The 13,953-nt window shown below is 33.9% G+C and overlaps 1 protein-coding gene across 1 annotated transcript in view; it reads right to left on the bottom strand.

Annotated features, from left to right (window-relative positions):
* Nucleotides 1-11,545, bottom strand: part of LOC126964506 (dopamine D2-like receptor) — a 319,528-nt gene extending 307,983 nt beyond the window's left edge. The window contains exon 1 of the mRNA XM_050807672.1: nt 11,441-11,545. The gene's annotated coding sequence lies outside the window, so the exon portion shown is untranslated. The remainder of the gene's footprint in view (nt 1-11,440) is intronic.
* Between the last annotated feature and the right edge of the window lie 2,408 nt (nt 11,546-13,953).

Raw genomic sequence — 13,953 nt, forward strand, 5'->3', positions numbered from 1 at the left:
GATAAGATTTGGAACGAGGCAGTGCTGTAGTTAATGGCGAAGTTATCTGAAGCACTCACAGAAGTTAAATTAAGAATACACCAGACATATCATGCATCATGAGTAAGTAGCAACTGCTGCAAATTAAATAACATAAAGGGTTGCACTCCGGGAGTGCCGGCAGAAGCGAAAACTTGAACAATCATGTTATGCATTTATGAATCTTTTGGAATGGTTAGGAAATAATTTCGCACGAATTGCTTTATTTATCAGAATAAAAGTAGCAGCATTTTTGTGGTAAAACACAAAATTCATTTATTGCGATATCGTACACAAAAATGATAATTTATATTACATAAAAAATTTAACACTTCAGAACTATTACAATTATTTTACTTTAAAAAGTTTATCTCTCAAAAACACCAATTTTCATTCATAATTTCAACTCTATTTCGAATTTTCGATCAGGTCACTAGTGTCCTAAAGCGAGTGCATTTAATACTCATCCCAAGGAAAGTGCTCAACGGCGCTATTTAAGTTTTCACATACTGCCTGACAAACTTGATACAGCTTATTTTAGAGCTCTGAATCCTTGTTCCGCGCTGCTGCATCCACAAAGAAAATGGAATGATTATCGCCAAGCTCCGCTGAGGAGATGATAGTCAAAGAAGAAGTTGATAAAAGTATTATTGCATACAATATAAATGAATTAAGTGCGTTTTTCATTTGATTACAGTATCAGTATAAAACTTCAGGATTCTGATGGAAAACATCCCTCATTTACCCTACTCCATTCTCCTATCAATAATTCCTTTTAAAATTCACAAACGCAAGGATACAAAATGGTTGTCGCAGCTCGATATAATAAATACCTACCCTTGATGTCCCTTGCCTATTGAACTTCCAAATTAATTGACTTCGGACCCTTTTCAATGGGCGTCCTAACAATTGAATATATATTTGGTATTGTAACTCAAACAGACACATTCTGAATAACGTAAACCCAGTGTTGTTGAATGCTCATGTTTGTATTGTATGCCATAAGGCTGTGTCGCTAAAATAACCACTCAAAATTAACTTACCTACTTCCACGTTGCGATCTTATAAGTCTTGTTACGGTATAATAGTGCTTTGGCATAACATCTGATCAGAGTCCGATCCGTTTCCGTAAAAACACGGTCGGAAGTGGTCTACGGTTGACGGAAAGAAACCATAGAAATTGTTCTAAGACTACTCCGGAAAGCGTTCTCACAGATACGGATCGGACTTTGATCAGACGTATTGCGAATGCGCTCCAACAGGCTAAATTGTTGACCCTCTTATATATGTATTTTTTTATGGCAATAGAGTACAAACAAGCATACGGGTCATCTCATGTTAAGTGATCACCACCATCCATATTCTATTTCAACACCAGAGGAATCACAGGGACAAACATGAACTTATAATGCCTACTAAGTCGAGTTAGTAACCCCCTTATTCATAATGGTCCGCTTACTTTAAACAGCCGCTTAGGAGTGTTTTTTCTCATTCTGACTTAGGTCAATAGAAGAAGACAGAGTGAGAATTAGCAATGCTTAGTTAGCAGACTATTATGAATAGGGGGGTAAGTCTTTTGAGCGGCACTGTATATGCTTTTACAACAAGATCCCAGAAATGGTTCAAAACAAATGTATTACGAAATTCAATAAAATTGTTAAATAACGTTTGTGTGGTACAGGCTCCTATAAGATAAATACCACAAATTGGGAATGGACCGTCAGGCTATTAAATAATAAATTTTACTGTTCGAGTTTACATTGTAACCAAATTTTTATACAAAAAAAAGAAGCCCGCTTGAGTTTCTTTAGGTCTGACGAATTCATTCCCTCGTGGAATGGGTGGTAGTTACTGAATTTCAAAAGGTGTTACTATATCCTATTTTGAATAAAATAAATGAATTTGAAGAGACTTTCCTCTGCTTTCGTGGCTTATTTCCGTAGAAAATATTCACAAAAATATTTTGTATTCGATTTTAAATACGCTGTAAACGCTCTATTTTCAAAATATTATATTAATTAAAGAAATATTTGTCATAGGGATTAACCAAAAACAAAATACTACGCACTTCACTAACTCACTAACACATCTATAAAACTAACACATGAACATTTTAAACTTAGTCTCGCCGTAATGAGGACAGTTTTTTTTCTATAACGCTAGTATACTTAGTTTATGGATAAAACTAGCAATAACATTTAACACTTAACAGTTATTTATAACGCTAATGAAAATAACATTAGATCTACAAAGTGGCAGAAGTTGTAACAGAGATTCTCATGTAATATTGAAGACAGTGACGCGGCTAACAGTGTTTATTATTCAGCTATGAGCTGCGGTTTAACGACTCAACGATAAGATTTAAATCACATTATTTGAGTTATACAGTGAAATTTAATTTGAAATGATAATAACTCGGATTAATGTCTGCAATCAGTTGACAATGACTAATGATTGATTAATTATTATGAATCATAATTTACAGAATTTTGAAACGAACAAACTTCTCTTTGACTAACGCGACATCTCACAAAACAAAATTTTATGAACGATGTGGGACTCGAACCAACCTCTCGCGTTCTGTGCGAGCGCTCTTACCTACTGTGCCCACCGTTCGAGTGACGTATCGTTGATAAAATCTTGCATGCTTTGTTCATCCCTCAGGTTGTGGCTTCATCTACAGGATCTACTTTACAGTTCATAACCTGCTCAACCCCAATATTTGCATATTAGAAAATTTAATTGAGATGTCGGTCTATAGATTTGCTAAACAATTTGTAATGTTTCAAAGTGATAATCTCTTCTGGCAAGACCCTCACTTCTGGGATTAAATTTATTACACAAATAAAATTTTTTGAACGATGCATGAATTCTGTAGCTTTATGACGTTTACAAAATGATGTTGGAATATCAACAATTTGTTATGTTTTTAAAGTGACAACCCTCACTTCTAGGATTAATACACAAATAAAATTTGATAAACAAAATTCTATGAACGATGCGGGATTGGCACCCACGACCTCCGGGTTCCGTGCCGGTTCTTGGTTCTAACCAACTGAGCTAACCGTTCGAGTGACGTATCGTCATAAATTCTTGTATGCTTTGTTCAACTCTCAGGTTGTTGTTTCATCTACAGGACCTACTTTACAGTTGATAACCTGCTCAACCCCAATATTTTCATATTAGGAAATTGACTTGAGATGTCGCTCTTGTAAATCTAAACAATTTGTTATGTTTCTAAAGTGATAACCCACACTTCTAGGATTAATACACAAATAAAATTTGATAAACAAAATTCTATGAACGATGTGGGACTTGAACCCACGACCCCTGGCGTTCCGTGCCGGTGCTCTAACCAACTGAGCTAACCGTTCGAATGACATATCGTCACGGAACGCCGGAGGTCGTGGGTTCAAGTTCCGCATCGTCCATAAAATTTTGTTTTTTCAAATTGTATTTGTAGCAATATGTTATGTTATTGTTACACCTTATGTTAAATAAATATATTTTTATTTCCTTAGGTGGCTTGAACAATTTTTATATAAATGATTTAAATATTCATTAGTGTTAATTCCGCCAATATTTGTTTTTAAAACAATTCGACACGTGTTTCGCCTCTACACAAGGCATCCTCAGGACGTGTTGTCTCGCCAAAGACTCAAAGTGAGTCTCAGACACTAAAGAAAACTTAAATCATTTGTATACTTGTGGATTTCCTCGAAGTAACGCCTAATTCAATAATTTTTTTTTTTGATCAATTTTTATTAGGTAAGTATTTAAATTTTACTGCGATGTCACGCTCCACTATTTGGTATTAGTTTAATTTCGTATGCTTCAATTTAATGAAATTTTCACTTCTCTCGTGTGGGAGAGGGAGGCTCCTTTGCACAGGATGCCGGCTAGATTATGGGTACCACAACGGCGTCTATTTCTGCTGTGAAGCCGTAATATGTAAACATTACTGTGTTTCGGTCTGGGCGCAGTAGCTAGTGAAATTACTGGGCAAATGAGACTTAACATCATATGTCTCAACGTGACGAGCGCAATTGTAGTGCCGCTCAGAACTTTTGGGTTTTTCAAAAATCCTGAGCGAAACTGCATTGTAATGGGCAGGGCTTATTAATTACCATCAGCTGAACGTCCTGCTCCCCTTCTCCCTTATTTTCATAAAATAAGTCTTAAGTATTCACCCTTACTTACATTTATTGTATTGTAAAAGTTCCTGCCAATTAATAGTTTGAGTTTTAATATTCCTGTCAAATAAAAAGAGTGTGTGTGTAGTTATGTATGCACTCCAGAAGTTATACTTCTTTGGCCTAACGAAGCAAAAATCATTAAAATGATTTATAATTCGTGCTATTCTACGTTTTTAAAAAGAACAATTTTGTAAAAAACTTGCAAAGATAGCTTTGGCAATCTATTATTAAATAATGAATACGGCAGTATGGGCTTGAACCCTTTGCCTTTCCTAATAATGGACGAAGAAAAAAAAAAAAAATAACGAATGACGCAAACGTCAGATAATTTTAGCAACCAACTTCACCCTGTTACTTTTGAGTTACAGAGAAACGCGCGCATCTTAAAATTTCACTCTCATAACTTTTTCATAACGCGCCTAAAGAAGTATAGCTTCAAAATTCTTTCATTTTTACAACTTGACTAGTTCAGAATTCTAGACTTATTCTAGAGAGAAATATTACTTATAGCCGATTGAGCTCACCACCTGTTGATTGTTCAGCTGACGAAGTCAGTTAAAAATGTTAAATGCGTACAGAGTTTAGCACATATCCGCCAGGTTGCCGCGTGTCGTGTCCTATCCGCTTTGATGCTCCGTTGAATCACTTTCACTTCGCGAAGCATACTTAATTGTATTAACTTGATATTTGCATAGTTTTTTCATTTCACTTACAACTTACAAATTATCGTGACATTTGAGTAAAATAAAATGAAAAAAAAAAGCCTTTTACTTCACATCTAATTAACTAACGCATCTCACATATCAGTATTCAGTTTTATAATATAACTAGTGGACCCGACAGACGTTGTCTTGTACACACGTCTTAAATTTGAAAAATCGGTCCAGTCGTTAGAAGGAGTACACTAACATACACGTGGCCAGGAGAATTATATATGGACTCATTTGAGAATCTAAACCATTTTCAAATTCACTGGAAAACATACATACATACACAAAAAAAATCATCAAAAACGGTCCAACCGTTTAGTAGGTAGTTCAATTGTGAATCTAAAACATCCTCGAATCCACTTGAATACACACAAAAAATTCATTCAAATCGGTCCAGCCGTTTAGGAGAAGTTCACTGTCAACACACGTATAGAAGAATTATATATGTGAAGATATTAAAGCATACAAATATTAAAATATACATATAAAAAACTTATAAAATTAATTATTATTGTTAATTCATTATTGTTTTAATATTTATTTTTTATTAATTACTTTGAATTAATTTATACAATATATGAGTAATAGCCTTAACCGCTCTATTTGAGGGCAAATGCCTCCTCCAGAGATACCCAGTTGTCTCTATCTGTGGCATTTTCTTTCCACAGATTTGCCAGCCGTGCCTCCAATGTCGTCACCCCATCTGCTTTCATGACGTCCGCTGAGAAGTCCATCTATCATCGCTCATTCTTCCAACGTCCACCCATCGCCATTTCAATCTCATAACATAGTTTAGTGCGAACATTTGAGTACTATTTTCAAATAGTATCTCTTAAGTGAGAAAGGAAGAACTTTTATTAGAATGTAGTGGTCAAAAGAGGCAGTCATAAAGCTGTAGTAAGACCTCGATATACGAGGATACGGTGTAACTGGAGCTGGATTTTCCACACTTTGCAAAGAGATTTTGTTTTGGAACAGTAAACAAGGCAACCTGCAAACTGTATTGAATTATCAGGATCCTCCTCGCGTCGTATTCCTCATTGCTGAGGGTCGTGATATCTCTGAGGATTCAACATTTTGACAATAGTTCGCCATCTGTGTCAGTCTTTGGCTACGTACAGTGCGTCATGAAGTCCGGTATTCAGAGATGTGCGGATTTGGTGAGACCATCTTACAAGGCTGCGACCTCTGGGTCGTCCGTCTAGTTCCCAGTAACCATCAGTTGTTCGAGGTTGTGACCATCTTTTCTGGCGATATGTCCAAAGAACTCTAATCTTCTACGGATATTATAATACGGATAATTTTCAGGATATTCATCACCAAATTCAAGTGTTTTCATTCGATGTTATATTTATAAATTACGTTTTGAAAGGCAGAATCTACCACTCAATATAGAATATATTCCTCAGACCTAAAAAGATAAGGCAAGAAACTCAGCGACTCTTTTCAATCGACTTCAAAAAGGAGAAGGTTCTCAATTCCTCGATATTTTTCTTATGTTTGTTACCTCAGAACTTTTGACTAGGTGAACCAATTTTGATAATTATTTTTTTTAAAGGCTGAATTTCCTACAACGATGCATATAGTTATAAACTTACGGCCTTACTAATAAACTTGGTATAAAGTTATAACTAAGCATAAACAAAGAATATACAAAAAGTTTACAATATCGTTGACACTGTCAATACAATGATAATTCTGAAGTTTTCCGAATTGTGCAGCCTTGCAAATAAACGCGGGAAACGTTATACGTCCGAATAAACCAATCGTAAGCAAAATGTCTAATTGTAAACATTTTGCATTTACTTGGTTTATGATTAGTTATAACTATATGCCAATTTTATTTGTAAGGCCGTTACTGTTTAAAGGCTAAACTTCAAACAACTATGCATGTCAACTTACTGTGGCTGACACTGACCTCTAAAAAAACAATAATTGTAACTAGAATTAGAATAATTAGTTAGATTAACTAGACTGTGTAAAATTACACAACAATTTTTATACTTTTTATTATATATTTTTTTATTATATCTATTGCTTTGGAATAGTGTTTTTGAAGTCGGTTGTCGGTTGATTAATAAAATATTTAATAAAATACATGAATTTGAATTTGCTATATTTGAACTTTTCAATTTAACTTTGTAGCGGCTATTTTTTAAAGAACCCGTGCCTCATTGAACTGGAAATATCGCTGATACAAATTCATTCCATTGTTTAGTTGAACATGATAAATTGTTTCTAGATAAACTCTGCAACACATTGTGTATATGATAACTGTATTTTCATGTGTGAGAGGCTTAGTGGTATTAAACGACAGGAATAAGGTTAAGAAGGTCATTAGAAAAATACGAAAAGAGGCGAACAATAATTAACCTCATACACAAGTACTTACATTACTTATTATTGATTACAAAAAACTGAAATATTTTGATCCCTTGTATTTAATTTTTCCTAAATACTACTAAACACACACACGCACACGCACACACACACACACACACACACACACACACACTCAAACCCAAACACACACAAACACAATATGTTTCTACTTTATTTATTTTTTTAATTATACCTCTGTTTGATCCCACGATACTGTATCTGACTAGTATGGCGATTCAAAGACAATTAAAATGTGGTCATACATTTAAGCTTGTAAAATATTTAAACTTATTGTAATAAAAGGCATATAAGGCATTTATTTTCCCAAAATTGATTCCTTTAGAATTCTTTTTGATGTCATTTCTAATAACTACTAGATACTACTACCGCTTCGGAAACAAATGGCGCTCTGAGAGAGAAGGGGCGCAAGAAACTCTCCCAGCATTCTTTTTTTGCGCTCTTTTCAATAAAAATAAACGATATTGTACAGTTTTATCTATCGGTATAAAATAATCACAATCTAGTCCCAGGCTGTCCGATCATTTAGATATTCAGCAGTGGAGTAACAGGACTTACGACAGAGCCATTTTTTTATAAAATATTTAAATTTATTTATAGATAATGCCTGAACAGTGGCTGGGACTTTATTATAGAAGTGTATACATTTACCCTTAAAGCTGTTATGTATCTTATGAAGCCTACTAGAATTAGTTACAAGCAATCCCTTATTTCTCGTGTTATAATAATGAAAATCACTATTAAGAGCAAAAAGGTGACGACTTTTGTGAACGTATATAAAATTTTCATAAATGTACTGACAATGAACAGTCATAATATTTATTACTTTAAATTTTTCTTTGAGAGACTGTCTATAACCAAGCTGATATATAGCACGAACAGCTCTCTTTTGCAGAGCAAACACTATATCAATTAAATGACAATGCATATGTAAAAAGATTGATTCAAAATAAATTACTCTTTATTTGTAAAAAAACGTGAGAAGCTCATGACGGTGTATATGTTTATTTTTATGGAAAAGGAGGACAAACGAGCGTACGGGTCACCTGGTGTTCAGAGAAATCACACGCATGTTGCCAGCCTTTAAGAAAGTTGTACCCGCCTCTTTTGAAGGTACCGATGTCGTTTCGTCCCGGAAACACCGAATATCCAGATGGTGTGGATGTGTTTTTTCAAAAGAAGCCATTTCTCATCAACACGTAGAGTCTACACGTAGACATTACCGATACAATATCTTTATATTTTTTGTAGACTTAGGAAATTAATCCTATCAATATTAAACTAAATACAAAATAATATTAAAGACACCTTGTTTGCCTACGAAAGTTATAGCTATGAGCTACGCGCTACGCCGCTACGATTCGAAGTGTTAAAACGTTCGTGATAGATTGCTATAATTACTTTCACTACGAGGCTTTTGGTTGAGATTGAATACTAATAATATATCGAGTCATTTCGAGTTCATATAAATAATTTATAGTCAGGTTTCATAATACATATTACGAAAAATCCTTAAAAAACCTATTATCATTTTTAAACAATTTGTTATATTTTTTTTAAATCATAACCCTCACTTCTGGGATAAATTACATACATACATAAAGTCACTTTTTCCCGTAGGGGTAGGCAAAGACCACTTCTTTCCACTTGTTTCGCTTCGTCCACTTTCATAATTCCTTTCATACATGCCCTTTGGTTTAGGGTACTCTTGGCCTGGCCTTTTTTCGAGACGTCCCTGATTTGATCTCGAAACGTCCCCCTAGGTCTACCCCTTCCAACACTTTCATTCACACTGGCTTTATACACTTTCTTCGTCAATCGTTCTTCATTTATCCTCTCGACATGTCCAAACCATCTCAGCATCGGATAAATTACACAAATTAAATTGGTAAACTAAATTTATGAACTTAGTTAAATTTAAATTTGTGTAATAAATTAAGTGAGGGTTATCACTTAAAGAAAAATAACAAATTTCTTAGAATTGAAAGAGCGACATCTCAAGTCATTTCCTCATATGCAAATATTGGGGTTGATCAAGTTATCTATAACATATAGTTACTGTAAAGTAGATCCTGTAGATGAAGCCACAGCCTGAGAGTTGAACAAGACATATCAAGATTTATGAACGTGAAGTCAAACGGTTGGCTCAGTGGAAGTCGCGGTTTCGCATCCCGCATCGTTCATAAGTTTTCTTTTCAAATTTAATTTGTGTTATATTAATTTTCTTTTAATTTATTAATTTTATTTTAATTTTATGTTATATAATAAATGGTCATTATCATCCAGTCGCATAACCATGCGAATTCAGTATTAATTAATTAAACATACCTACTAGACGAAAAATGTTTGCACTACATCACGTACACCCAGACAAGTGGCAGTGTATTTAGCGAGGTGTTAAATTTTTTGTCATAAGACACCTACCTTATGTTAAATTAGTAGATCATTTACGGCCGTTCCCAATATTCAGTCTATCTCCGGTTGTGGTCTACCTGAGATAAAAATTCGTAACCATCGTTGACTTTTCTGTTCCAATAAACTTATTGACGGTAACTCACCTTATCCGTACACTTTGTCAGTCAATGGGATGACGTTTAGCTTACCAGCGCTAGTAGTTTGTATGGAAATTGCAATTCACGCGTCCATATATAAGGCCAAAAGAATGTACTTATCGGGTATATTGGGACAGCTTCAGATTACTGGCGGTAGAAGGTAGTAATTTATCTGTATCTGTAGATAGTATATTGGGAACGGCAATTATACGTCTAAATAGACTGTGTGAAATCGTCGAAAAAATGTGTCATACAAATCGCGAGTATACGACGTAGCTTGTCACGCACACTAAAGTAATAAACCTCACCTGTTTTTATCGGTTGTCTAGCAGCATAGGCTCTAGGCGTATAAATTATCTAGGTGTTAATGTTTAATTGTGTTACTTTTGATACATCTAATAAAAATAAATTTAAGATGAAGTTAACTCGTGCTAAAACAAGTAAAATTTTGATGATTCCATGCTTACACGTATATATGAGCTTAATATTTTCAGGATTACAGGAATTTATAATTTAACATATTTATATTTTTAAGAATAATGAATATTATAGATAGATATTGACCCACAACAGTATTTTCTTGCCAATTCCTTTCATCCAGAATATTTACAATATTACCTCAGACAGTGCGTACATAGAATTATATAATTCAATAAAAAAATCCCTTTGAATTTATTTGTAAATATTGAACTGAATTACCACTTTAAAAAAAGAATAATTTGTTTAGATTTGAAAGAACGACACCTCAAGTAAATTTTTCTAATATGCAAATATTGCGGTTGAGCAGGTTATCAACTGTAAAGTAGATCCTGTAGATGAAGCCACAACTTGAGCAGACAAGATTTTAGCAACGATACGCCACTAGAACGCTTGACTCAGTGGAAGAGCACATAACATTTATTTGTAAACTAGCTGACCCGACAGACGTTGTACCGTACATAATAAATAAAATATTGTTTTTTTTTTAGAATTTCTCTGTAGTTATAATGAATTTTTTTTACAGCAGAACTGTCAAACTGTGTGTCAATAAATCATCTCATAGAAAATATGTCCATACAAAATAAATATTGGAAATAAAAATAATTATGGGTCCCAAATCGCAATCAAAACTATCCTATCTTTCAAGTTGGACTAAGCTGCACTCCATTAAATAGTCCCCATTAAAATCCGTTCTAGGATATAGGATATTGGATTATATCCTTAAATTGAGTTGATACAGAAAAAAAAAATTAAAGTAATGCGCAATTTATAGTCTTGGTATAGCTTTTAGAAAAATATTCTATTAAATCCATTAGATGGTTTAAATAATATCATATTCTAATCTTTTTTTTATTATTTTGAGAATAATAATAATCAGAGACTGAATAATTACTTAACTAATTTCATATTATATTTGTGAATAAACGTTACAACTATATTTATAAGTTACAACGTTTTTACAATTGAAAAGAAATAAACATTTTAATTTCGTATAGTTAAAGAATAATACATATATCTTAAATTTAAGTAATAGAACATCTATATATAGCTTATTTAATAAGTTAAAGGCCTTTAAGTTACTTACCTCTCATGAAGTCACAGCTCGGTCACGACACAAAAGTTCACATTAAGAAAACTATCGTAAAATCGCGAACTTACGATTCCCCGTCGGTATAACCGCGCCGGGACATCACCGAAAACTGAACTTACTACGGTCCACGCTATTGCCAAGTTTCCACGCATGCGCATACAGGTAAGAAACTGTTTATGTTACAAACCTCAGCAACAATATCCAACATATTTGCGTAAGATATTGGCTCGAGCGATATTTGAATGGAATTTTGTTATTGGTTTGTTTTGATTTTTGTTAAATATTAGGCCGCCTAAGGTCTGGTATTGTTGGTATTTTTGATATTAAAACGCTCACAGACTCATGAATTTCCGGAAGCTCGATAAAAGGTTTTCTAAGATGTTTGCTCGCCAGGAGTTGACAACATTTAAGTGACCAGGTATGAGAATCGCTTTTAGTATGAAGGTTATTGATAAAACCTCGATCAAACGCTGGTAATTTAATATTGTTTATCTCTTTACTTTGAATTCAGGTAGTGATATATTTATATACAGGATGTAATCGTTAAGTGTGACTAGGCAGTTATTAGGTATTACAGATATCTAGAAACTTTGAAATGATATCGAAAGTACGTCACCTAACTAGTAAAGTGAGGTCAATAACTTTTTAAATAGAATTATCCAACATTTAGATCTATACAAATATATGTTTCATTTGCAAAGTAAGTCAGAGAAAAAAAATTGTGTGCGTACAATGTACACAATATTTCAGAAGTGGAACCTGCATTGCGCATGAACCTCTAAACTGTGCATAATATGAAGTCCTGGTACATGTTGCTAGGATGACACATGATTTCAACCGCTATGAAAGACATTACTATCACCGCTACCATATTTATATTCTCCTAGCGTCTATGTAGTAATACGTCGTGCGCATGACGTCAGAATGTATTTAGGTATGCTCGCGTCACACATATGACAATCTCTTCTTCAATACGCCTGGTACCAAAACTTAAGAATAAGTGTGTGTGTCTCATTTTAGTGTCTCTTTTTCGTTTCATGCTTAAGGAGTTTTCACTTCAAAATCGATCGTATGGGAAACGTTTCTTACGACCGATGCCTCAAAAATGACAGATGTATGATTATTTTGTAAATATGCATGTGGCAGCATTCCATCACCAACAAATATACTACACTAGTAAAAGCGGACGAAGTTGTGGGTGATATATAGCAAACGATATTTAGCGATTTAATAAATAGCAAGAAAACTAAATACATTAAATTTACCGTACCAAATGTCAAAAATGTAAATGCAAATGTTTTGTTAAACGGAGAGGTGATAGAACCGGTGGAATCTGCTATATTTCTTGGCATAACTCTAGATTCCAAATTACAATGGGGCCCCCATATTGAAGGATTAACGAAAAGACTTAGTTCTGCAGCATACGCGGTTAAAAAGATTAGACAATTAACTGACATAGATACGGCGCGACTAGTATACTTTAGTTATTTCCATAGTATTATGTCCTATGGTATATTGCTATGGGGCAACGCTGCCGATATTAATACAATATTTGTGCTGCAGAAGAGGGCTATTCGCGCTATATATAACCTAGGTCCTAGAGAATCATTGAGAGCGAAGTTCAAAGCAATTAACATCTTGACTGCTTCTCAATATATTCTTGATAATGTAATGTATGTTCATAGGCACATAAGTGAATTTGCCAGAAACTGTCATAACCATAATGTTAACACCAGGAACAGACATAAACTGATGATGCCTACTACTCGGCTAAGTAGAGTTAGTAAGTCTTTTGTGGGGCGATGTATATGCTTTTGTAACAAGATCCCAGAAAACGTTCAAAACAAAAGTATTACGTTACTCAAAAGAATTGTTAAAAACGTTTGTGTGGTAAAGGTTACTATAACATAAATGACTTTCTTAATGATACCACAGATTGGGAATGGAGCGACCGCCCTCAGGCTATTAAATAATATGTTTAATTGTACAATGTTACTTTGTTACTTTGTAAATGTTACTTTAATTGTAAAACATATTTTTGATGAAAAAAAAAAGCCCGCTGAGTTTGTTGCGCCCATTCTTCTCAGGCCTGAGGCATTCATTTTGGAATGGGTGGTAGTTTTTTTTTTGACTTTCAATAAGTGATTTCACATCCTATTTTGAATAAAAATATTTGAATTTGAATTTGATCGAAAACCAATTGCGGGTCGCTCATGCATTTTTTCTGTCGACTTCAGGGCCTTACAACCATTTAATATTATTTACCAGTTTGGTAACGTGTTTTTAGTTAACATAATAATTTTATTAACTTTAGATTCTAACGTCTTCTGCAACTAACTCCAATGAGATATCATCAACATATAACGAATTATAACTTCCAACTGATATGATACACAAAATTTATTTTTCACTTTCATGCTTCGCATACAACTCTGTAACCTAACTAATATAATGCTTGTGCATCCCTAATTGCTACCTTTGAAATCGTACCTTTTCCTTACAACTAA

The sequence above is a fragment of the Leptidea sinapis genome, chromosome 5 (genome assembly GCF_905404315.1).
Source record: "Leptidea sinapis chromosome 5, ilLepSina1.1, whole genome shotgun sequence".
NCBI classification, from domain to species: domain Eukaryota; kingdom Metazoa; phylum Arthropoda; class Insecta; order Lepidoptera; family Pieridae; genus Leptidea; species Leptidea sinapis.